The sequence below is a fragment of the Mustela lutreola genome, chromosome 7, assembly GCF_030435805.1.
Source record: "Mustela lutreola isolate mMusLut2 chromosome 7, mMusLut2.pri, whole genome shotgun sequence".
In the NCBI taxonomy this organism is placed as follows: Eukaryota; Metazoa; Chordata; class Mammalia; order Carnivora; family Mustelidae; genus Mustela; species Mustela lutreola.
In genome coordinates this window covers 107,874,268-107,900,960 of record NC_081296.1, presented here as the reverse complement: position 1 = coordinate 107,900,960, position 26,693 = coordinate 107,874,268, and the positions used below count along the sequence as shown (strand labels likewise).

General features: G+C 39.2%; 2 long non-coding RNA genes across 2 annotated transcripts; one reads left to right on the top strand and one right to left on the bottom strand.

The window, feature by feature from the left end:
* Positions 1–1,024: 1,024 nt before the first annotated feature.
* Positions 1,025–16,525, bottom strand: LOC131835357 (uncharacterized). Its single transcript, XR_009355148.1, has 3 exons — positions 16,454–16,525; positions 3,092–3,139; positions 1,025–1,543 (listed from the first exon to the last, which is right to left on the bottom strand). It is a non-coding gene; the product is annotated as an uncharacterized LOC131835357 (long non-coding RNA).
* Positions 16,526–17,584: 1,059 nt separating this feature from the next.
* Positions 17,585–25,053, top strand: LOC131836583 (uncharacterized). Its single transcript, XR_009355686.1, has 3 exons — positions 17,585–17,767; positions 22,774–23,014; positions 24,927–25,053. It is a non-coding gene; the product is annotated as an uncharacterized LOC131836583 (long non-coding RNA).
* The last annotated feature ends 1,640 nt before the right edge of the window (positions 25,054–26,693 follow it).

Here is a 26,693-nt window from a genome sequence, read left to right as displayed (position 1 = left end):
TTTCACACAAATCCATTTATTACCTGTGGAATTCTTTCGGACAAATGCTACTCAAAGGTAGAAAATGGGGAAGGAAGAAATGAAAGACTCCTTTTGCATTCTTGTCAAATAAACAAGTGGTTTATAAACTTGGCTTCCGAAGGGAGCCAGTGAGTACAAAGCACAGTTATCGTGCTACCTACTGCCTCAGCCAACTTGGTAGTAGAACATGTTTAATAGCATGTAATGTGATGCAAATTTGGGGGGGGGGGAGGCAAAGAGAACAGAAAATGTAATGTGTCATCCAAGTGAAATTACTAGGGAATTCTGGGTTTGTAGGTTACCCAAATTGGATTTTGGCCAAGTGATTGAAGATCTCTAAGTGGGTAGAAAAAGTTGCTGGACTTTTTACTGACCAGGACAGATTAAGACTCCATGTTACAGCTCAGTTGAAAGCCAAACCTTCCAACAGTGGCCCCTGACACTAAAGCCAGCCCAGTCCTGGTTCAGAAGAAAGAGTGCCAACATGTTGAATCATCAAATTATTTCCTATTGCAGATATTTCTTGGATGTCTCCCATGCAGTTTCATCAAGGCAATGTTCCTATTTCATTTATAAGCATACAGCCCAAAGAGATGTCTACATGAATACTGAGAGAAGGCTTCAAAGGAAGACCCAAGAATATTTTTTAAGTTTCATGGTGCTGAAGGCAATAACGGAAAATACTAAGGTTTTAGGGTTGGAGTGCTGAAAACAACATAGCATGTTTCTTATAGATTGCTCTGGCTACATATACCATTTCTAGTGACTGTCGCCATGGTTCTTATACCCCGTATCTCTTTCTTATTTTGAAAGCTGTTGTACTGTGTGCTAATGGAAACTCTGGCAGCACCAGCAATGAGAAAACTTCATAAGTTTTGGTAACTTCTGAAAGTTTACATCTATTAGATCCTATCTGTCTTTCTAATTCCCGAGTGTATAAATAGCATAGAGCCTGAAGGTGGTAGGTACACATGCATGTTGTTAAGTTTCCTAATTCCTTTTATTACAACTTGGACGTGGTGCAGTCAAAAACCCCAAGCCCATTTTATGCAGTCCTTCCCTTCATGAGATGATATCCCTATGGAAGAGGATTTTGGAAGAGCGTCTTCTGCTTCGGGGTTTTACTGTAGCAGCCAAAGATCCAACTCAAATATCTATCTGCAGAAAGAATCTTCCAGTTGTCGAGGAATTTGTTTCTTTCTGTTGAACTATAACTACCTCCTCACAGTTAAGATTCTCAAAATCCTTTGTGTGTGGCTCTCTTCCCATGTCTCAGACTGTTGTATTTCTCCGGGGTGTTTATATCTGCAGGGGACAGTGAACGACTTCCTTATCCATCACAGTGCATTGCCGTCATATTTTAATCGTCTTCAAGGTGTTTAAAGACTCCTGATGAGAATTTGGAAAACCTGGTTTCCAGTACTGAATGAAGGAAAACACATAACCTTTGTCCTTTGTCTCATTTCCGAATAAGTGATAAAGATCTCTCTCCCAAATAGTTCACCGTGGTAAGGACCAGCATCTGTAATATAATTGGAAAGTGTATACAAGCATATGGAATTGTGCACATGAAAATACGTCCAGGCAAATGCTAACAATCTAAAAAATCGTAGTTGAATCTTAGTATGGAGTTAAACTTATGGTCAGCCAAAATTTACCTGCAAATGGCCATGTCATTCATATTCAAATTAAAAGAGCCTTTTAGTGCCACTCAAAACAATTAAGGGTATTGCCCTAAAAAGATAAACACTGTAATAGGTCTTTGAAGTAGGAACTGGTTCAGCTGCCTTTCTCCTCCACTGCAGTGCCTTCAAAATCATCAAAGCAATGTTCTTAAAGTGTGAATGTCTTACAAGTAGCTCCTAATGGATTCACCCTTCACTCTGTTTCTCACTAATCAGAGGTAACCTGACTTTTACATTCGTAATTATGCCTCTTTCAAAGAGCATTAAGGCTAATATTGGTCTTAAATGATCCTAAATGCATCTCTGCTTTTGACCTGGGCTGCTCTGACCACATACATCCTGATATTAGAGCAATCCCAAAGACAGTATGTCCCAAGGGCACTAGTCAGTAGGATTTTTTTTCCCAGGGTCACTTCCCTTCCCTTCACCACCTGCAGGATGTTCTCTAAGTGGTTGATTTCCTTAGACCCCTCCTAGAAGAAGTCAAAGTTTTTCAAAGGCTCACTCTTGTCTGAAAGAGTTATTTTCAAATTTAATGCACTTAAAACAAAAACAAAAACACAAAAACCAAGGCTTTATGGGCTATTGTTGAAAATGAAGACCCCCTAGGCCCCCAAATCCCCGATATTTTAATCCAGTTGGAGTGAGTGTGGGAATGTGCATTTTAAATGAGCAGGCTAACTTGTCCAGGTGTAGTTGATCTGCCTTTTGAAAATTACTGCCCTATAGATTAACATCCATTCTGGGCCCAAATAACTTTCCAGGCTTATCTCCCACATTAATTCCCAAATCCCATCCTTAATGTGTGCGTGCACACACGCACGCACACGCACACGTACACACACAGATACTAGGCCTTAGCAGATGATGTACAGCCTCACCTTTGTGCTCTTCTCCTTTTTCTCTCAGCTTTGACTGTTCGTCTCTATTCCCTGTCACGTGAAGTCTACGGGTTCAAGGTCTTACCCACACACCAGCTCTGAAGCCAGTCCGAATACCTCAATTAGAATTCCCTTCTTAAAGTTTCTGGAGCACCCAGTTTAAATGTCATTTGACCCTTAGCAACATATTCCTTGCATTACATTTATTTTTTAGCCTGTCTGTGTTCATTATTAGACTATAAAATACTTGGTAAATATCATATCTCGTTTATCTTTTTAGTCCTAGCAGAGAGCTGTGAATATAATAGTTGCAGAGTAAATGTTTATAAAAGTAAGCTTACTTTACTTAGGTCTACTAGATGTACTTAAGGTTACTTTGTGAAGATGTTTGCTGTCTTCCCTTGGAACATTAAAGCAGAAATCATCTCTGAGGTAAACATAATACACAACTCAACTAGCCAAAATTACAAGTTTCCATGTCTGCATTTCGAAAGGGCTGCTTACCTTGTTTTGACAACTTTGGGTTCCAGAATCTTACCTATAATAGACAATCTGTAAATACAAAAATATTTAGGATTGTTCTTTAATGAGGAATTGACAAAGATAACAAAATATTGACATAAAAATTAAATGATCCTTGGGGCGCCTGGGTGGCTCAGTTGAGCGTCTGACTCTTGCTCATGATCTCAGAGTTGTGGGATCAAGCCCTGCATCAGGCTCTGCACTCAGTGTGCAGAGTCTGCTTGGGATTCTTTCCCTCAGCCCCTCCCCATACTCACAAGCTCTCTCTAAATAAGTAAATAAAATCTTTTTTAAAAATTGAATGACCCAATAATTAGAAAACTTTTTATACTCATCAAATTGCAAAAAATTAAAAGGAGTAATATTGTGTATTATTTGAGATGGGGAGCTGAGCACCCCCACATATGGTGGGAGCATAATCTAGAATAAGGGTCTTGGAGAACAATGATAGCTTCCATTGAAATGTGAAGTGTAAGAATTCACTGACCCAGTCATTCTACCATTTTGTATCTTCCTCAAAGAAATGCACATACAAATATAGAGAAAAATGCACAAAAATATTCATTGCATCATTGACTGTAATAACAAAAATTCTATCAATAAGGGAAGGTGTAAACAAATATCGACATGGTCATGCTACAGGGCATTATGCAGTAATTAATTATGAGATGCATTATATAGACAGATATGAAGGACCTTTAATATATATTCCTGAGTTTAAAAGCAAAAGTTGCTGTGCCTTATTGTAGGAGACTCTTTCTTTCTTTTTTTAAAGATTTTATTTATTTATTTGACAGAGAGAGAGAGAGAGGGAGAGAGAGAGATCACAAGTAGGCAGAGAGGCAGGCAGAGGGAGAGGGGAAAGCAGGCTCCCTGCGGAGCAGAGAGCCCGATGCGGGGCTCAATCCCAGGACCCTGGGCTCATGACCTGAGCGGAAGGCGGAGGCTTAACCCACTGAGCCGCCCAGGCACCCCGAGACTCTTTCTTTTTTGAAAGCTGATCCCGAAAGTCAGTAAGATGATATGTACATTTAATTGCAGTTGCAAATGCAAATCTTTTAAAAATGTAATTATATCCCTTTATTGTCTTCTTCTTTTATGCCTTTTTTATGTGTAAAAAGACACGGAGGAACATATCGACACACAGGAACATATCGCAAACTGGTGACATGGGTTCCCCCTCCTAGGGTGATGACTGAAATTGGCACAGTAAGTATAGGGAGATGGGGGACAGCCAAGAGACTCTTCCTTTACTTGTATTGTCTGAATGTAATTTAAATGAGCTTGTGTTCATTGCAGAAGTGTTTTACATAAATGACTTGTGCTGTGCAATGGCAATTACATTCTACTACATGTTTTGTATGGTAGAAAACTATATTATATGGTTAGCTTATTATACAGACACTATATGGTTAGCATCAAGCTGTAGTTTCCAAAGGATGTGCAGAGGTTCCAATTCTAACTGCCAATTCCCTTTCACAAAAGACTGACACAGATGCTTAAGTAGCCTGTTGGAAACAGAAATTTGTTTGCCATGGTAGCGCTCAGTTTCTTCCTGTTTCCATGGGTCCTCTTCACAATATCCTGGGGCATGTATGCTACACCTGCTCTGTGTTGTCATTCTCCTATCCCAGGACCAAGGACAAATTACAGAAGTCTTTACTCTCTTCATCTACATGAATATTAAGCAGGGGTCTCCAGAGAATTAAACCAAAAGCCTATATATAGATATATAGAAAGGAGATTTATTATGAGTGATTGGCTTACATGATTCAGAAGTCTGAAAAGGCCACAATTCTGCTAGAAGTCCAGGAAAGCCAATGGTATCATTTCAGTCTAAACCCAAAGGCCTGAGAACCAAAGGAACCCATGGTATTAAGTCCTAGTCTGATCCTGAAGGTCCTGGAACCAGGAGCACCAAGGTCTTAGGGCAGGAGAAGATGTATGTGTCAGCTCAAGCAGAGAATAAATTCTCCCTTCCCCTCTCTTTATTCTACTCAGGGCCTCACGTATTAGATGACACCCCTCTTCATTGGTACACTTCTTTAGTCAGCATACAGACCGAAATGCTGATCAATCTCACCCCGAAACACCCTCATAAACACACTGAGACATAATGTTTGACCAGTTCTGTGGGTTTTCCTTACCCTAGTCAAGCTGACACATATCACAACACAGCATTGCCCACCGCTTTGCCTATTAACCAGGTATGGCTGCAGAGCACCACAATCCTCTGTCTCTCACTAACATGAGCAGAAGGCACAGCTTCTGACTGGTATGTCCTCTGAATCCCAGGAGAGGGGAATAGCTTTAATTCCCTATTCCTATAAAGGTCACTGTGCGTGGGGGCTCATGCCAAAATGGATTTTGGTCTCCCTTTGTTCCTACTCCTCAAAAGAAACAAAGAAATGAAGATATTCCTTATTTTTGTGAGACTGACACTTATCATTTTGGAAAGTCCTCCCTAGGAAAATGAATGAAAGGTTACAAGTAAAAATTGCGAGAGTCCCCCACCCACGGCCAAGATCCTTAGAAGTGACATGTTAAGTGTACAGTCCTCAGCCTTAAGCTTCATTAGCCTCTGGGAAAATCCCCTCTGCTTGAGGCACCATACAAGCACATGTGCGCCTGGGGTGGTGTAAACATGCCACATCTACCATCACGTGACTCACAGAGGACTCTGTCTCATTTAGTAAATGTGAATGACTTGAGATGATGGGGATTAGGAAACTCCCTAAGAACAGTGGTAAATCGGGGTATATGAACACACATCATGCCCTAAATTGCCCATATACACCCTTTAGGTCATGGATCAAGGAAACTAAATCATTTTATGATACTAAAAGAAAAAACAGTGAAACACACAATGCCTCTCAAGGACCCACAAATTTTATGTATACAAATAGTTCCCATTTTCTGATAAAACTGATTCAAACGAAAGAGTTCTATTATTTGTAAGAGTTTATTGATACAAACTTTGTATTTGGTAAGTTACCTGTAGAAAAGGAAATTGTTTCCCTTACAACTATGGTGTGATTACTAGAGTTCGCACCATTGCCAGTGCCTCATGCTTTTGGAGATCACACACCGACATTCCCTGAAAAATGCACAGACTATAGAAATAGTACTTTGGATTTGCCCTTCTAGGCAACCAACTTGAGCCACAGTAACCTGAGCAACATGTGCCCACAGTGACCACTGGCTGAATACAAACAGGTCCTTTAGGTGACACACCTCAAAATATTCATAAGCTCTAGCTTATGAATAAGGTCTAGCTGACCAGTAGGCTAGTTGCAACCCAGCACAGGTACCCAAAAAAAGAGAATTCCATATGTTCCCATACCACCCCACCCCACCCCACCCCACCTCTTGGCAGTGTCTGCTTTGCTGTCATGTCCACTGCTTCCTTGAGGTATATCCAATCAACTACTATCTCCTTTGGCCTGGCTTGAGTGAATCCTTTCACTTCCCCTGCCACCAGCCTCCACCTGATCGAGGCATCCTCCATGACCACATTCAGTGGTGTTTTTCCCTGTTCCTCCATTCTGCCTTCCTCAATGTTAGCTTCCCTAGAAAACTCTAGGATTTCCCCCTTGAGATTTAAAAAATAAAAACAAAAAAATCTTGCTAAGTCCTAGGACTCACATTCTCATCACAGCACACTGAATGATAACATCCACAGAAGTCCTCGGACTCAATCTCTTTGGCCCACATTGTCACATGCCTGACCACATACTATCCCAGTCACAGAGGAGCAGATAAGATAAGGTGACTGGCTTAAGGAATCAGCTTATCCTTTGGGCTCAGGGTAGGATGATAATTCTCATAGATGAGAACAGGGTGGAAATAACTTCCTTAAAAGGAAAATTTTGGTGCCGGTGGCAGGAAAGGAGAAGAAAAGAGGCTGGGCTAGACCAGTATTGGCACCAAAAAATGTCTACTACCCCTGCTAAGTGTTAGTCCTAGATAGGTATGAGAACCTGAAACTTTAATACAGCATCTGTTCATGAGCATTCAGCTAAAAATAACAAACAAAGTTGTTAGTCCCTCATTCTTCTTCCAGTCAGTCCCTGGACGAGAGGAAATTTTTGACCATTATTTGCAATTTAGAAAATCTTACTAAGAAATGTCATATTTAATTGCTATGTATACGGATTTTCTCCTCTATGAGAAGACCATGGAGACCTAATGACCATAGAATCTAAAATCTTCTCACAAAGGAAAGACAATTTATGCAAGAGGAAAATGGACACCAAAACAATGATTGAGATAATAGACCTTAATGTTCTTTCCACTCCTTTATAGAGATTTCTAAGTCAATCTGACTGTTTACACCCATGCCTGCCTTCATAGTATGTATCTTCTGAATTTTCTTATATAAATACTTTTTATCCTTTTATCAAGATTTATTGAATTGCCAAAACCACATTTGGAATTGCTCAGACATTGTAAAGAATTGAAATGTGTTCAGCCTTAACACATCTGAGTTCAAGATTGTTATGTTCTTTGCCAATAACGTACCCCAAATCTGAAACCAAGATAGAATATTGTGTCATGTATCAGGGAACCAGGTATCAGTCTGAATTTTCACCACACTTAACAGCAATGGGAAAAAAAAATTTAAACATGAACTAAAAATAAAAAAGTGAAAGGAATTACTTTTTCATAGGTTCACGAAATTCTTACTTGGAATATTCTTTGTGGTGGTGGTTGGTTTGCCACACGAACTGCTGTTCACCTTGTATTTAAGTGAAAAGGTAAAAATGTGCTGGAATGGGACAGAAAAAAATTGAGTTCTAGTCTAAGCTAGACTCTGTGACTTTGGGCAAGTCACTTTACATCTCTAGGCTGCACAGTGTACAGCTTGGCAGACGTATCTTTAGAGGTTCCCAATCCTGAACTTATTAGAATTTTGTGAAATGAACATACTAAGTAGGGAGCTCAGTTCACCTAAATATCTAAAATGGAACATTACCATCCATTTCCCTCCTAGGAAATTGATATCAGGTAAAAGAGATAGAAGTTTGTAAGACAATTCTGGGTTTCACAAACAAATTTCCACGTACCTCTTTAATTTGCGATTACCTTAAGCAAGCAATTCCCTTTACACTTTTATTCAAACATAACAAGCTGTGTTTGAAAATGCCGGTATACACCATTTATTACGCTCTCCAACTCAAACACGAAAACATTTGTACTTATGTTATGACTTCACCTGGTGGCTTTCATTTTCCCCAACATAAAGACAGGGTGAAGCAAAGTAATAGAAAAATAGAAAACATCTTTGTCGGAAAATGAGATTGCAGCTGTGTAACTGGAGCACACAACCATAAATCAGAATGTCAAATCCAAAACACATGACTGTTTGCAAGTTCTCCATGTGCGCTCTAATGTGATTACAGCCTGGTTGCTATTATGATTTAAAACAAAGTCTTTCATGCTAGAAACAAAATGCGGAATGTGAGCTGCCTGGGGGAGAGAGCTGCAAGGGAACTAGCGAACTAGGGACATACCCCTTGCTGTCAGAGAGGTGGGCTACAGTATTTCAAGTGCTGGTTTGTCAGGTGTGAGAGAGCAAGAGGATACAAGAGGAACCTTGGCAGAGGTCTTAACATGAGGGACAAATTAGCCAGCAGTGTTCAGCTCAGCTTGACAATTTGAAATTAGCTGCTCTCTTCCCCCCTCCCCATCTTTTTTTTTTTTTCTCCTGAGCAGAATCCTGAAGCCAAATACGAAGATTACAGAAGTCATTCTTTCCTGCCTATCACATAAACAAATGGCCCAGCTGTTATTGCTAAGATTCCAGTTTTAAACTTGGACTTTCTTGTATAAACTTCAATGTAATGGTATTTAAAGTGTCATAGGCAATAAGCATCTAATCCTACTCAATAAATTGTAGGCTCATTGCATGAACTCCTAGAGCTGTTAAAGACAGCTGTGCTTTTTTTGTAATTTAAGTCATTTCCAAATTGGGCAAGTCTCCAGGTGTATTTTCAGACAAACAATGTGTACTAGAAAAGTGATGTTCTGAGTCTTTCAGCAATGGAATAAACACAAGAGAGTAAAAGCTGAGATGTAAGACGGTACAAACATTCCCGATCACCCCAGGAGGGCAGGCACCAAGGTAGGGGAGCTGGGAAACTGGTTCTTATTTCCTTGGTCTATTAGAATATGAGCCAGAACCTTTTCCCCCAAGGACCTTCTTAGATCCCAGCTACTTTTGTAACTGCTTGTTGGGCCAGTGCCCTAAATGGGTACCAGGATGGACAATAAGAATTTAGTATTTCTCAAAATAGAATCATCAACTCTCAGAGCAATGATAAAACTCCTCCCATAGCTGATATTTAAAGGTTTCAGGAGAAAACGGTTTCCACCCTGTGATGTCATTGAAATAAATCATCATGAGACCAAAGAATAAGAAGGCATTTTAAGAGGTCATTTCATCCAGAGTACTGTCTCTTAAGAGGACCCACAATAAAGGCATTTAAAGAAGATTAATTGGTAATTATTTTAGATTCAAATCATCATTAAGCATTAAATGAATCCTCTTCTAGGACTTAATAGCTCTGAGTGGGCCGGGCAGGGAGCATGCTTTTCTGTATCTACCCCAAGTTGAATATTCTACAATCAACTGATGAACCTAAGTAGGGGAACGACCAAGTTCTTTACCTTGCTTTAATGATAGAGAGTGGTCCTCAGAGAGGCCATCATCACAATGTCTACCTCCTGGATCTGATTTCAGAGCAGGGGAATATTGTTACTGTTTCACCAGGAGTTGTTATGCACCAATAGGATATTCTTACCTACATTTGTTCTGCTCTCTTGTAAGGTACTGTGCATTATCTTTTGGGCTAAACACATATGATGTCTACGTCACTGTCAGCAATGTAGAGAAAACAGAGAGAAGCTCAGGGAAAACATAAATTACAGATCTAGAGCCCACAATGCAGTTCCCCTGAGTCCTTCTGTGGTGGGTTGAACTTCATCATTGACAAACTAGGTCTGAAATGGATCAACACCTCTTTCAGTTACTGGAAAATAACACAAGCTCACAGGTGGAGAGAATTTCAGGCAATGACTCGGGATTACTTTTGGCCTAGGTAGACAGCTAGACAGGTACAACTAGTCCCCAAACTCTTAGAAATGATCTTCTGGATCCCTGCCCCAGCACAACCCCCAAAATGACAGTTCTACGTGCAAAGAAAATTCCTACTGAAGCTTGTAAGTCTAGGCTTAATAATTAGAACTTCCCTTTATGCAGGGATCCTGATGGTATTCCTACCGCCCGGCTTTGAGAAAGACATGTCACCTCAGCGGAAAATTTCACCTCAGGCAAAAGCAATGGCCCACCGAGCACAACCTCTTAGGCTTGTTCAGTTTTGAGGGGAAACACAAAGATCTAACCAAAAAATGTATACATTAAAGATTTAACCAAAAAAATGTCTAGAAACAACTAATCTCTCGGTGTCACTTCAAACAAGTATAGCATACCAGACACATGGTATTTATCAAACAATTTAGTCTCTCAGCTAGCCAACCTATTGGGTCCCATTTCTGTCACTTTAAAAGTCTCTAAAAGCCTACAAAAATACTGTCAAAATGACAAAATGATAGTATTCAGAATTGTGTTCCTAAAGCAATTTACCCAATACCACAGGTAGCATTTCTCAATATGTGCATAATTAAAATGCTCTTTAATTTTCATGAAAGCATCTTGAAAGAAAGGACAAGCCCTATAGAATGGAATGGTGGGTAGATTTTTTTAAGCTAAAAGCCAGAGAATGAAATTATTGAAACCATCTTCTGTTCTACTTTAATTTTCACCAGCTTTTTGCTAGTTTACTTTAACAAGTAATGTTTGATTGAATTCAGGCCTGCTTTTGTTTACAAAATGAACCAGAGCCAGCAAGTCGTGGCCTGGTTAATTTGCACATCCACTGCCTTGGTCTCCTCCCCTTTAAACAAAAATCTGGAGTTTGTGATTTATTGTTGATTTGGTTAGTTCAAATCATTTTGATGGCTAAAATCTACCTTCTGCCCCATCCTTGAGATTCTCACCAAAAGTACCCAATCTACAACTCCTATACAAGGCAGAAATGACCCCACCACAAAAAAATGCAAAACACATCTTCTTAACTTCAGATGCCTACAAAAGAAACTGAGAATAAAAATTCACAGATGGAAGAAGGGAGAAAGCAGTATCCATAAATCAGTAGCTTTAGAAACCAAACTGTTCCATTCAGAAGAAAAATATCAGGAGAGCAAAGTAAAGTGGTCATTATTGATGACAGGTCTCTTTGAGTCTTTGAGAGTCATCATTATATGCCAGTAAGGTAAACCAGTGGCTCTCAAATCCAGCAGAACATCAGAATCATCACAAAAGCCCTATTCCTAAGTCTCTTCCTCTAGAAATTCTGAATTTAAAAGTCCATGATAGAATTTATATGCTCAAAAAGTACCTCCAAATGGTTCTGGAAGCTTTGAAACAGGGTATAGTCTTTATGCATGTTTAATTTCGCCCTGCCCAGTCAGTCTCACCTACTCCTCTGCTTGAATTCTCTACTCCAGATCTGAAAGTCTCTTCTTGCTCTAGGCTGTGAAACTGGTGTATTGTTCCTCATATAGTCGGGTGAGAGTAAATATGTAGAGAGAATAATGCCATGCTTCCTTTGTCACTCATGTACAAAATCCACACCCACACACTACTGTTGGGGTGTGCTCCCCAAGATCACTATCTAATGTTAAAAATGATTTCTCACGACTGTGAACTCTGAGAAAAAAACTTAGGGTTTTGGAGATGAGGAGGGTGTGGGGTTGGGTGAGCCTGGTGGTGGGTATTAAGGAGGGCATGTATTGCATGGAGCACTGGGTGTGGTGCATAAACAATGAATCTTGGAACACTGAAAAAACATCAAATTAAATTAAAAAGATGCTTTTTAAGATACTTTTTTTATGTTGAAAATGTAACTTTAATAGATAATTCTTCATATTACATAGGAACACAATAAAATACACCACATTCTGAAGAAACTCCAGAAGTTATGAGAATCAAGAGTGGGGGAAATTCAGATGGGCTACAATATCCATTACCTTAAATTTCAAGAGACAAAGGTTCCAGCCCAGGGGGGAGGAGGGGTCCATCCATAACATTCCATTTCCATTCAAACTTCCATTTTCTTAACAGCAAGGCAAAGCTCATTCCCAATCTCCTTTACCTCCATGGGATATGCTGCCTTTCTTCTAATCCATCTACTTTCCTTCATATTGCTCATTTAAAAGTAATCTCATTTGAAATAAAAAAGGAATTCCCCTAATACTACAAGTATTGAGGGAATGACTATTAGCTCTTAGAGGGAAGGAACCATACCCATTTTGCTTACCTCTGTATCTCCTACACATTGCCTAGCTTTTGGCACATGGCAAATGTTCAGTAAATACCCAATGAAGGGTGCATGGGTTGCTCTGTCAGTTAAGCGTCTGCCTTTGGCTCAGGACATGATCCCAGGGATCTGGGATCAAGTCCCCTATCTGGCTCCTTGCTCTACAGAGAGTCTGCTTCTCCCTCTGGCCCTCCTCCCACTCATTCTCTCAATGTCTCTCTCTCTCAAATAAATAACATCTTGGAAAAAAAAAGTTTTAACTAAATATTTATTGAAAATACAAATGAGGTCCAAGATTAAAGTTTTCCCTAGAGACTACTTAAATAATCTATAATTTTTCAGACAGCACCATCTGGAATATTAAAATCCTAGAGGTGGAAGGGCTGATAAGGATACTGAGTTCATGTGAAGTTATGGTTTTTCTGAGGTCAACAGCACATGCATGGCAACTCTCAGATTAGCAGAGTCCAGTGTTTGTTGTTATTTTCAGGGTTCTGTTTTGTTTTTTAGTACTCATCTATGAAATAATTAACAATGCTTCCCACATCATAGGATAGAAGGTGGTAAAATGTAATGAGAAGATACCTAAAAATGCTTACAAGTGTTCCTGATGCATTGCAAGCACTTAATAAATCTAAGCTTTTGTTATTTTATCATATCATCTTCCCTTTCCAAGTCTAATATCTATGCCTAATATCTAAATCTTCCATAATCTGCCTCAATTTTGTCAATCCAATTGAGTTTCCCATTATTGCTCTTATAATGCAATTCTGACACTAACTAGCCAGAGATAGGTCAAATTTCACAGGTGGAGGGCACAGTCCTCTACAAGACTCCTCCCATTTCAGACTCCAGTCATAAACTCTGGAGTTCTCAGGCTACCTGCACTTCTGACCAACTGGCTACAAGCTTGGGTGTTCCCACTACCCTCTCAGGTTTAATAATTCACTAGTATGACTCATAGAACTTAGGAAAGGACTAGACGTATGATTATGGTTTCACCTATAAGATGCAAATTAGTACCAACCAACTGAAAAGACACATAGGGTGGAGTCTAGGAGGGTCCCAAATGCAAAGCTTCCATTTCCTCAGGACCTGTCACTCTCCCAGCACATCGATGTGTATCACCAACCAGGAAGCTTACTCAAGCCCCAGGTGTCTGTAGCTTTTGTTGGGGTTTCATTGTATAGGTACCACTGACCGAATCATTAGCCATGTGACTGGGTTCAATTTCCAGTACTCCTCCCCTCCCCAAAGGTCAGGCTGATACCACATGTGTCAAGCCTCAGTGCTCTCTATCACATGGTTGGTCCTCCCAGATTAGCTAGCCCCACCCTGAGTCATCTCCTTAGCATAAACTCCGGCATAGAACTGGGTTCCACTACAAATAACAAAGGCACTCATCCCTCAGGAAATTCCAGGGATTTAGAGGTTACCTTCCAGGGACCAAATTCTTTATTAGATGACAGGTCTCTACTCTAATGTGACTGGTTTTTTCATTGTCCTCAGATCATGATCAATTAATTCTAGGTCCTTCTGTTGAACAAATCTTAATTCTTTGTTTTTGTTACTCTCATCATATTCATAATTACTTTTCTTTGTCTTCCTCATTAGACTGTAAGATCTGTAAGGGCAACCATCATGTCTGTCTTACTCATTACACTTGGCCAATTCCTTACATTTTTCCAAGGACATAGTTAATATACTTAAATTTTGGTTGGCTGGTGAACTCCATCTTCATGTCTTTATTCACAAGTATGGAAAGAACATTTGCAAACCTGAAGTTAGCACCAGGGCCACTGAGGCTGCAATAAGAGCAGATACAAATTGCAAAATAGGATAAACAAGGAAATCTACCAGCCATTGAAAAAAACATTCAAAGGAGATTTGAAACATACACCACTTCATATTCTATTGTGGCAACAAGAGAAGCTATGAAAAATATGAGAGAAAACGCACAGAAATAAGGGAATTTCTTTATTTTTAACCCTGAAGGTTCTGGTGACGGTTATAGCGGAGGAGAGATGTTAATTGATTTTCTTCTTTACTCAACTTCTCATTGTATTTCATTCATCTTTAGTAAGCAATTATCCTCTAAATAAGCAAAATGTTTCAAGCTTACTTTCCCCTGAAAGAGTAATGTGGTAATGGTATCTGCAGGCAGAATTCTATCGCAATTGCCATACAAAGATCCTTTTCCCTAGCCATGCCATCACCAAAAAAGATCTTTTTTTTTTTTTAATACTTTTTTTATTTTTTATAAACATATATTTTTATCCCCAGGGGTACAGGTCTGTGAATCACCAGGTTTACACACTTCACAGCACTCACCAAATCACATGCCCTCCCCAATGTCCATAATCCCAACCCCTTCTCCCAAACCCCCTCCCCTCGGCAACCCTCAGTTTGTTTTGTGAGATTAAGAGTCACTTATGGTTTGTCTCCCTCCCAATCCCATCTTGTTTCATTTATTCTTCTTCTACCCACTTAAGCCTCCATGTTGCATCACCACTTCCTCATATCAGGGAGATCATATGATAGTTGTCTAAAAAAAGATCTTTTTAAAGTGGAATTTGCAGTTTTAATTTGTAGTGGAAAGTACAACCATCCTACTAGTTCAGTCAATAAAAGTAAGACTGAAAGTGAGCCTCAGAATATTTTAATCCACCCTATTATAATAAACATTAGTAGAATTGAAGTGAATTGAAATCTGTTCCCTCAGTTTCATTGGTCTAAGTCTTGCTTCTCAACTCAATGGTAGGAAGTATCTCTTATGGAATGGAAGGCTTATGGAATATCATAGCTGGAAGCAATCTGTATGAGCAGAAAGCAGACAGCCACTGAGGATAAGTAACTTGCTCAATTTTCCATACCAAGTCAACAGCAGAGATCTCCCATCTCCTGACTCCCTACTCTATATTTCTTCTCTATCATACTATACTAATATTTCTTTTCTATGCTTCAGAGTTTATGACAATGCTCAGCACACAATAAATGCTTAGCAAACTATGCTGATTTTGATTTCTTAAAGAATAACACATTTGTGTAACACATTCTCAGGCATGATTCTCATTAATTACATACTTTCCTCTCGTATATTTAGTCCTACTTTTGTACCCACACAGATTACACATGGCCATTCACACAGAGCCAACCTGCTGAAAACCTGGTATGTCTGTATTTCATCTGTCATCCTTCTTCAATCTCTTCCCTATGTATGCACTTAAAGGTAAAAGTACAGCTCCACACAGCATATCTTTTATGGCTTATCACTACCCCATCTCAGAAGGTAGACTTGTTCTGCTTCCAGTTTTCAAGGCAATCAATAGTGTTGTAAATGGTTTGGAAACTTGACTTGTGGGGGTTGGGGGAAGCTCACATTACTCAAGGACATTCAAATTTTTTCCTTGGTCTCACTAGTCTCCAAAAGATTATATCTAGCAATTACTCTGTTCATTTGCCTTTTAAACCAGAATGACTGACATACCTTGGTCCCTAAAATGTGCATTAAATAAATGTAAATAAGACATGTGATTTGAATTTTTCACATTAAATTATAATGCAATGTGTTTTAAAATTCAAATTCCACATTTGAAGTAACTTTGAATAGTGTTTAAATTTAGGTGGCTAATGAATGAATATTGGAATTCACTCAGGAGTCAGTAGACACATTTGGAAAAGACAAATCATATCAGATCTTTCCTGCTTGAAGTCCTTCATTGGTTTCCCACTGTAATTAGAATAAATCAAACTCACTTAACAGTAGACTTCATGTGCCATATGACCTTGTTCTACTTTTTCCTCCAGCCTCATTCCTCTTGAAACTTCTTTTCATTCATCATTAGCCAGTGACCTTCATTTAGTTTCCTCGGATTTTAGCTTTTTCAGAGCCTTTGCATATGCTGTCCCTTCTGCTTAAAATAGTCATAGTCCTCCCACGACTCTCCCCTCCCATAAATCATACCTCCTCGTGTCCATGCCCTTTTGGAATTAGACTTTGCTGCTCCTCCCATCGAGTGGTGGAGGCCATTTTTTTCTCCTCTAAATCTGGACTAGACTGTACTAATACAATGCAATGGACCCAACATTCTGGAACTTCTGAAACCAGGTCTTAAGTGGTGTCATAGCCTCCAATTTTGTTTTTAGAATCATGTTGCTATGTAAAGAGGTTCAAGTTTCTTGCTGAAGAAAGAAGACACCTGCAGAGAGAGATCTCCTGAGAATATGTAGGAAGAGATGCCCTATAAAGAAAAACCAAGATATCTTCGTTGACAGCCAGCATCAAGACTCAGACTGTCTTGGGTTCTTCAGCCCCATGCCTGGCACTGTATAGAGCAAAAGGATCATCCTAGCTGAACCCCGCCAAATTCCTGACTTACAAAATTGGAAGCTATAAGTGGTTATTGCCATTTCAAATTTATCTGATTTTAAAAGTTTTACTCGCAGTAAAATTTTTTGTTTGTTTGTTTAAAATTCTATGGACCTCAGTACATACATAGATTCTTGAAACCAGCATACAAATGAACTCAGCATAATTCTAACATCCTGAATTATATCCTAGTACTGTCCCTCAGTAGTCCTAATTCCATGCCTACCAAACCCTAGCAATTACTGATCTGGTCTCTGAACCTATAGTTTTGCTTTCATCGGAGTATCACATAGATGAAATCATAAAGTATTCAATATAGTATTCAACACTGGTTTCGTTCAATTAGCTTAACACATTTAAGATTCATTTATGTTGTATGTATCAGTAGGATATTACTTATTGTTGCCGAGTAGTACCCCACTGCATGAATTTAGCACACATTCAAGTATTTTGAGATTGTTTCCCATTTGGGGTGATTTTGAATAATGATATTTGAGGCATTTGTGTGGAAGTTTCTGTTTGAAAATAAATTTTTAATTTCTTTGGGATAAATAGCTAGCAATGGGATTGCTAAGTGATGTTTAACTTGTAAGAAATTGCCAGAATGACCATACCATCTTGCATTCCCACCAGCAATACACGAGACTTTCACTTGCTCAAACTCCTTGTCAGCACTTGCTATTTTCAGTATTTTTAAAGTATTTTATTTATTTATTTCACAGATAGCACAGGCAGAGGGAGCAGCAGCCAGAAGGGGAGGAAAAACAGGCTTCCCACTGAGCAGGAAGCCCAAAGCTGGACACAATTGCAAGACCCTGGCATCACCACCTGAGCTGAAGGCAGATGCTTAACTGACTGAGGCACCCAGGAGCCCTACTTTCAGTATTTTTATTTTGATCGTTCTAACAGGTATGTAACAGAAACTCTTTGTTATTTTATTTTGCATTTCCCTAATGACTAATAATGTTAAGCCTATTTCATGTACTTTTGTGATATCTGCATATCTGCAAATTAGCTCAATCCATTTGCCTCCACTTTTATTGAATTATTTTTTATTGTCGAGTTTTGCAAACTCATCACATTTTTTGTATACTTGTATGCAAAGGGCTGAATAATACATACTGGCAAGCAATTTAAAAGGCAATTTAAAAACTAACAAAATTTTTCTCACTTGCTGAGTGTTGCTGGGGAAAGGGAATATGTGGAGAAGATGCTGGGTAATGGACACTGGGGAGGGATGTGATATGGTGAGTGCTGTGAAGTGTGTAAGCCTGACGATTCGCAAAACTGTACACCTGGGGCAAATAATACATTATATGTTAATAAAAATAATTAATAAGAAAAATTTTTTTTCTCACTTGAAGTTAAGTTACTTTCTCTCCTGTTTGATCACTAGTGGAAGTAAGTATTGGACAGTGGCTAGCATACAGATAGATATAGATATATATAATATAAAATCTTAATATATTTTAAAGCATATTTAAAATATATTGGGGCGCCTGGGTGGCTCAGTGGGTTAAGCCGCTGCCTTCGGCTCAGGTCATGATCTCAGGGTCCTGGGATCGAGCCCTGCATCGAGCCCTGCATCGAGCCCTGCATCGGGCTCTCTGCTCAGCGGGGAGCCTGCTTCCCTCTCTCTCTCTGCCTGCCTCTCCATCTACTTGTGATTTCTCTCTGTAAAATAAATAAATAAAATCTTTAAAAAATAAATAAATAAAATATATATAAAATATATATGTATATATGAGCTATATACATGAGCTAGATAGATATTTATCATTGTGCTGCCTGACTTCCAGATATTTCCGCACATTCTTTCTAAATATTTCCACACATTCTTTGCCAATTCTTCAAATTCTTTTATTTTCTTAAATTCATGAGATTTTAATGTCCTTGCTTAAAGAATTGAGCCCCCCATTGTTCCTTCTTCATCTTTATGCTTGATCCTGGCTACCCTAGAAAAGTCTTCTACCTTCTAAACTCCATTGTTCCTGGGAATCCTTCTGGTCCCTGCTCTCAGACCCTGTTTAACTTCATTTTGCCTGCAGTTCTCTGATGTGATTCATGGCTTTAAATCTAGTTTTTGTTTTTTCATTCATTACCCCTGGACTAGATGTTTTGGAACTTCCCTTACATCCTGGGCCCACCCCAGCGCTCATCTCAGACTTTGATTCTAATTCCCCTTTAATTAGAGCCCTTAAAGTGCAGAAAAACCACACCCACTCCAATACCAGTCCCTGCTCGTAGAATTTCAACTAGGGCCCAGTCCCTGCTTGCCTGTGAAGAAAGGTCTCACACCTCACTTGTTCGAAACATAACATGAAACTCAACAGTGTGGGACTATCATGGAATAATTCATGTAATCATTACATTACAATTTAATCCATCGTGGAAAAGATCTCTGATTTTATCTATTATTGGAATGAAATTTTTCTGCTTTCCTAAAGGAGTATATGAAATATCATTTTTTTTCTGGAATCATTTTAACATCAATTATCCACTGAGCTCTTATATAATGAGAACTCTAGATCTTAGTAAATGGGGAAAGACCATTTCTCTCCTAAAGAGGCCAAGATTGCTGTAGTTTTTCTGTTTTATTGGTGGGGGTAGTATTTGTTTGAATTCTTTTTTCCTACTTATTGTAGTTTTGCTATTTTCTCCTTTTCTAATGCAGCTTTTCCTTTTCTCTTGAAGGAAGTATCTTTTTTGGATATTGCTTCTAGTTTTCTCTAAACATTATTTAGGAAGAAAAACACCTGTGATTCACTTAACACCTCTTATTCTTTCTTTTGACTTCTCACACATATCTATGGATTTCATTCTTGCAATGATTATGAAATTAGTTTTACACATTATAAATTAATTAAAATAAAAAATTTATACAAATTTAAAATAGTACTTATGTCGTGAAAGAGTTGTGAATATTAAACACATGAAACATGTTGGAGCATGCTTCACACCTAGGAAGAGCTCAGGAAATATTAGCTGTTGTGGCTTTTGTTTTATGGCTGGTGCCAGAGATGGTATGATGCGCATTTGCAGCTGCTGTTAGACATCTCTTCTTGGATATTCTACTGGTGCCTCAAATTGCAGACTTGAATTCACTGTTTTCTCTACCTCCCCCCAAACTTATTATTCTTCCTGTGTTTTTAAATTCTGCCCATAACACCATTTCACTATCACATTTTTTAAAGATTTTATTTATTTATTTGCCAAAGAGAGATTGAGAGAGAGCACAAGCAGGGGGAGAAGCAGGCTCCCCACAGAGCAAGAAGCCCCATGCGGGATTCGATCCCAGGACCTTGGGATCATGACCTGAGCCAAATGCAGATGCTTAGCTGACTGAGCCACTCAGGTGTTCCACAGACTTGAATTTTTAAAAACACCTTTGATTTTTCTCTCTTCTTGTCTCCCAACCTGAACAATTCCTAAGTCCTTTTTACTATTTCATGAAATTTCTTAAGACTTTACTTTTCTCTCTGTACCCTTGTTCAGAATCTTATTACTGCTCATCTGGACTAAGGCCATAATCTCTGGACTAAAGCAATAGTCCAATAACTGCCTTTGATTTCCAGCCTCTGCAATACATTCCTACACTTAGATTAATTTTCCTAAAGAACATGTCCAATAATGTCTCTCTCCTAGTCTGAACTTTTATTGACTCCCCAGTGTGTTCTGGTTTAAGCCTTTCCACTCCCTGGCCCCAGTCAACCACTGCAATCTGCCTCAGCAATCTCTTCATGCTTTGTACCCTCCAGGCAAATTATTTAAATTATACTAAAATAAAAATAGTAGTATTCTAATTGAAGGTCTATGACTTTTTTCTTTCTATATTTAAATCAAGAGATGTATGAGTGGGCTTTGATCACCTCTATCTGGACTTCTAAGTGGTCTCCTTTGTTGACTTTTAACAGATTCTTGGCTTTATTCTGGATGGATGAGATTGTCAAATAGCTAAGTTCATTATAGGTGAAGTTTCCTGCCATTAAAAAAAAGTATCACGTACACACACACATACACTTGCACACACCACAAACACATAATAAGGAACACTTTGGTATTTTAACAACATTAATTCTTTACCTCAAATGCAGTAGATACCAGAGAAATACTTTTCCATTTCCCTTTACATTGGACATATTTGCAACTTGAGAACAAGAGCCAGTGTTGGTTTTCAGACAGAATCCATTTAATTAATCATACTATTTGAACAGCTGGGGAAGCCATGTATTTATGTAAGAGCTTAACATTCTTTCAAAAATTGTCAAGTATGAATCAAAATAATATTATTTCACTTTTTAATGATACACTATTTATCTTTAGATTTTATTCACACTTAACTTTATAAATCAATAGTTCCAGTCTCTAAGACACATTGTTACCTATGTTTAAAGGCTTTTTAAAAGCACTATCATATGCATAGGGCTAAGCTTCTATTTACCACAGGGACTCCTTTTGGAAGTGTGAGACTTTCAAAGTTTTGTTTCCAAATTTGACAGGCACTGGGTAGAGTAGAGAAGAAATAGCTTGATAATATTGTGTTTTCCCCTTGGTAGTCACCAACAGAAAGGTAAACTTTTCTTATTAAAAAAAGGTAGCTTTTCTCATTCGAATCAACAATATGAACTCTACATGCACAAACGTGGGTAGAAGACATAATAAAATTGGACTGTTGCTTTAAATCTCTCAAGAACACAATTTTATTAAAAAAAAATTTTTTTTAAGTTTTATATATTTATTGTAGAGATGAGGGTGATTGCAGAGAGAGAAGGAGAGAATCCTACCCAGACTCCATGCTGTGCACAGAGCCCTAGGTGGGGCTTGATCTCACTGCCCTGAGATCATGACCTGAGCCAAAACCAAGAGTCAGATGCTTAACCAGCTCCCCAAGAACGCAATTTTGAAGAAAAATATTAATTAAAATGTGAAATAGTAGCAAAAGTATGTAGGAAAACTTCATAAAACTAGTTTTAATACTGGATTCTAGCTTCTGTTCTTAAAGGTAAAGCTAATTTGAAAGAGAAACTTTGGATTCTGGCCGAGATAATCTGATAGAAAACTTTAGGGATATGCGCAATTATTTAAAGGCAAGTCACTTATTGCTAGCAGTCCTTCAGGGCCAGCCAGAGTGGTCGGGGTCCCTGAGAGTCACTCTGAGGGCCTTGGAACTGTGTTTTAATTAAAAAATTTGTAAAGGGACAAAAGCTCCCTAAGACTAAATGAGAGGATAAAGAGAATGATAGGCAACTGGAACACAGCATGGTCAATTTTAATTTTCCATTTTGAGTTCTGTCATTACAGGACAGAATTGTTTATGGTTAGCAATTTGCATAGCTAATGGCATAGGATTTTGACAGTTGGGATTCCAGTGGAGCCTAGGCATATCTCCCCAAGGCATAAAATAGGAAAGTGGCTGCTGCAGGCTGGTGCTCAGAGAAACTCTAGACTTTTTTACACACTAAATCAGCCTTGAAAGTCTGATGAGGCATTAACTAAGGTCCACATACCCACATACCTCCCCACATACCTTTCAGTCTGCCTTTGTCTTTTTATGCTGTCTGTACTTCTTCTCCCCTTTAATTTGAATGCCCTTCTCTGTGCAGGAAAAGAGCAGAGTGTGTGTTATTGTGTTCTCTGTTCTAAAACATCATACGGTGGTCCTGGGTCCTACCACTGTCTGAGACTGTACTGAGGACTGGACCAAAGAAACTTATCTCAGAAGACTAAAAGTCAGTCTTCACCCTCTAGAAATTTAATAATACAAGAGAGGAGATGCAAATACACCCAAACGTAAGGACTTCAGGAAAAAACATTGAATTTATATATGAAATTGTCAGAGGCAGCTCAGCGAACCTTAATGTTATTCATTCATTTTTTCACTTTTTCGTTCATTCCTTCTTTCATTCATTCTACAGACATTTATTGGATATTGCTACATGTTCCTAGGCACTGGAGACAGAAAAGCGAACAAGACTCAACCCTGCCTCTGCCCTTGTGGAGCTCTCAAAATAGTGGAGTAGAAAGACAATTAAATAAGACATAAGTACAAAATTGATACCGGACTGTGAAGAGCATGATAATATGAGGACCCACCATAATAGACATGACACAGTCATGCAGGGAAGACTTTCATGAGGAGACAGACACTGAGCAGAAGTAAGTTGTGTGATGGTCAGGGAATGCTTTTCCATGTAGGAGGAGAGAGCATGGTAAGAGGCACTGAGAAAAAGCCAGTGTGTCAGGCATGGAGAAAGTATGGGGAGATATGCTGGGAACTGAGCCGTGATGGGGAGAACTCAGACTCTGCACAACTGCAGGCCTCATTGATGAGTTTTGTTTTGAGTAGAAAGAAAGAGTAGCAAATACTTTGAAATGATTACCCAGAAGCACCATTTCCACTCCGGACGGAAGCAAGATAGACCTGCATAGTCTAGAATCCAATATGGTTGGGTATTGCAGAGTCACACCCACTCTCTCAGTGTACATTAATTGCTAGGGACAGCAATATTAAGAGATGGCTTCTTGAAAAGGGGCCAAACCACCACTTGGTTAAAACAGGGAAGTTTTGACTAGCTCCACTAATAAATAATGAACCCAATATCCTTTGCCTGGCCTTCACTCTTTCACATAAATTCAATATGTTAATGCATCTGTAACAAATTAAGTGTCTCTTAAAAGTCCCTTAAAAGTCTCCAAATCTTTTAAAATTTAGAGTGCCTATGGAAAACAAATAAGCAAAATCCTTGACCTTTTCTCTATTCATAAGTAAGATCAATGGACGATGCCAAGAACCGAGAAACCTTTTTATTCCCAGATTTTTTAAAGAACTTACTTTTATGAACCCAAAGTGAAATTGGAAATCTCTTTCAAAAGACTAGCTTGCTTGGTTAGCTTTTGATAATGAAGTCAAGAGAGTACTAATATATACCAGTCGCATTGCAGAATAACCTAATCTCCAAAACGCACACTGACATTTGACATATGTAGCCTAGACAGCCCTGGGAATCGAAGAGGAGCAATTTAAAGTTGTTTATTCTTACATAATGGAAAAGGAGGGAGGGGAAGAATTTCTATTTCCCATTAGTCCGTGTCACATGTCCTTCCTCTATTGCTGGTGAGTATTTTCTATAATAACCCATTAACCCGATCTGTAGCAAGCAGTAAAATACCTGAGAGCATGCCTAGAAATCCAAACAGAATCTTGGAATAGAGAGATAACGAGAAGAGAGTCTTTTGTAAGCATGTTTAAAATAACATTTCATTTCATTTATTTTATTTTATTTTACTTTGGGGGAAAAAAGGGGAAGAATGGGGAAGGAAATGCTATTACAGGGCTACCACAAGGACTCAGCAATTTCTGAGTTTTTCAATTAAGTTGCCAATTTTCAGGCTATTACACTGCTCCCTGAATCAAAAGGATTAACAATTTTCCTCTTAGCAATTAGAAAGGTAGAATTTTACCATGGAAGCACATGGGGGAAGACCGTACAAGAAGTTAGAATTAACTAAATCTCTACCGAGGACCACCCAAGAGGAGCTAAATGAGGGGTTACTTTCAAGTGGGGCTGGGATCAAAGATTGAGGGAGATTAGAACCAATAGGAGGTTAAAGAAAAACATCTGGTCCTTTGCAGTAATCACCAATAGCGAGGTGGATCTTCCTCAGGGGGCGGGGGTGGGGGGGAGAGCAGCAGATCTGACCACCAACCCAACAATGGGCCACAGAGTGCTGATTCCATGGGGGCGGATATTTCTGTTGTTCTGCGTGAAAGACTCCCAAACCAGAAAAACTGACAGGGACCGTTCTTCATCAGGAGAAATGCAAATGTACAATTCAGCCCCGGGGGGGGGGGCCTTAAAAGATGCTCCCCCGCCCAACATCGGGCAACATAGGCATGCTACATATTGAGTATAACCCCTTGGCAGCCTTCCTCTAATGAAGCCCATCTCTCTGAGTGCTACAGGTGGACACTGACCTCTTCAGAAAACAGCTGAGAACTGAGGCTATCGGGAAAAGAGGGGATGCACATTCACACTGATTTTAATAACCTTGTCACCTTGTCTTACAGAGTAAACGTCCATTTCTGCTGAGGCAAGAGATGTTAAAGTCCTGGGCAGAAAATGGAAATATTCCGAAGAAATCAGGAAGAGGGGATGTTTCAATATTTTCCTAATAAAAGAAGTCTTTGACAAGAAGAGTACTTCATTTTAGAATGTTCTTGCTTTTTGTAGTTTGAGCCTTTTAAAAGAAGAGCCTGCTCTCACATGGTTCCTATACAGAGTGTAATTCTACCTTATTCCCTATTCTTCAGACGATCCTGAAGAATTAATCACCTAAAGGGATGATTAATAGAAAACAGCCCCTGAAGTGGCAACTTTAAACATGCCAGTTTTATCTGTTATCTCTGCATATCACATTTCCTTAGAAGAATTCCAAGGAAGAATTTTTTTAAAGGATCAGAGCAAACGTGTTTGCCTGACTCCTCTATCTAACAGGAAGGCGGCTGGGACGAGATCCCGTGTGCACTTGGCCACTGGGTCGTGGAGGGCAGCAGGCTGTTTCCTTAGTCAGGCCACAAAGAAGAGAGGGCACACACTTTCTGGGCACTGTCTCTCTACATGCTTTCATCAGCGATGAGTTTGTACAAGGGAGAATCATAAACCATCGTGACTTCAGAGCAAAGATCTGAGATGAGACCAATTCACTTTTCCAGGGAAGAAACCAAGGTCTGAAAGAGTCCTAGGCTGCTGTGGAGCCTCTTTCTGCTCTTTTCATGGAGAGTCCTGGTTGCCGCTCATAATCAGTTTTCCAATGGGCACTCAGCCTTGCCAGTGGCTTTCACCTGTCCTCCCTCTATCTCAGACAGCTAGAACATAGGGCAGCAAGAACCAGGTAACCTCAACCCAAGTTAGTGCTGGGGACCAAAAGAAGGGAGAACCTAGAGCCAAGGGTCACTGCCTTCAAGTCTTCCCGCAACTTAGAAGTGGGCTTCCCTCCTAACCTATCTGTCACCCCCTCCTACTTGACTTATTTTCTTCTTTGGACCTTGGTTTGTACAAGATTGAGAATTATCATGTTTTTCAGTTTGAGGCTCACTAGCATCTGTTTGTGCAAAACCCTCTCTCTCTTTTTATAAGTTTTATTATCTTCCCCCTTTATCTTTCATCCCCACTTTGTTGTCCTTCCTTCCATTGGCAGGCCCTCTAATGTGTTTATTATGTGTCCTTGGATATCCACATGTCCTTGAATAATTTAGCATTGTTTTCTGCAGTACCTGTTTCTAATTTACAAAAGCAATATTGCATGAAGCTCTTCTTCTGTTACTTTTTCACTCAACATTCTTTTATTAAGATGCATTAATGCTTCTGTATGTAAATCTAGTTTATTTCTTAAATACTTCAAACTGCTGCATATTGTAGAAGGCATCCTAACACTTTTCTTATCCATTACTTCCAGGAATGGATACCTATGTTGCCACCAGTCCCAACTACCATAAATGATGTTGCTTTGAACATTCTCATATATACCTCCTTAGACAATGAAAACATTTCTTTGAGTTAGACTACTAGGTCAGGAGGAAGATGTATACTTATTTTCACTTCACATTTGCTCGCTACTCTCCAGAATGTCTGTACCACCTGCAGTACAGAAGAATTCTCCCATCCTCATTAGCATGCAGTGTTACATGACTTTTTAACTGTGGCCAATTAGGCTTCTCTCTTCATTAATAACAAGACTTTTGGGGCACCTGGGTGGCTCCGTTGGTTAAGCGACTGCCTTCAGCTCAGGTTGTGATACAGGAGTTCCAGGATTGAATCCCACACTGGGCTCCCAG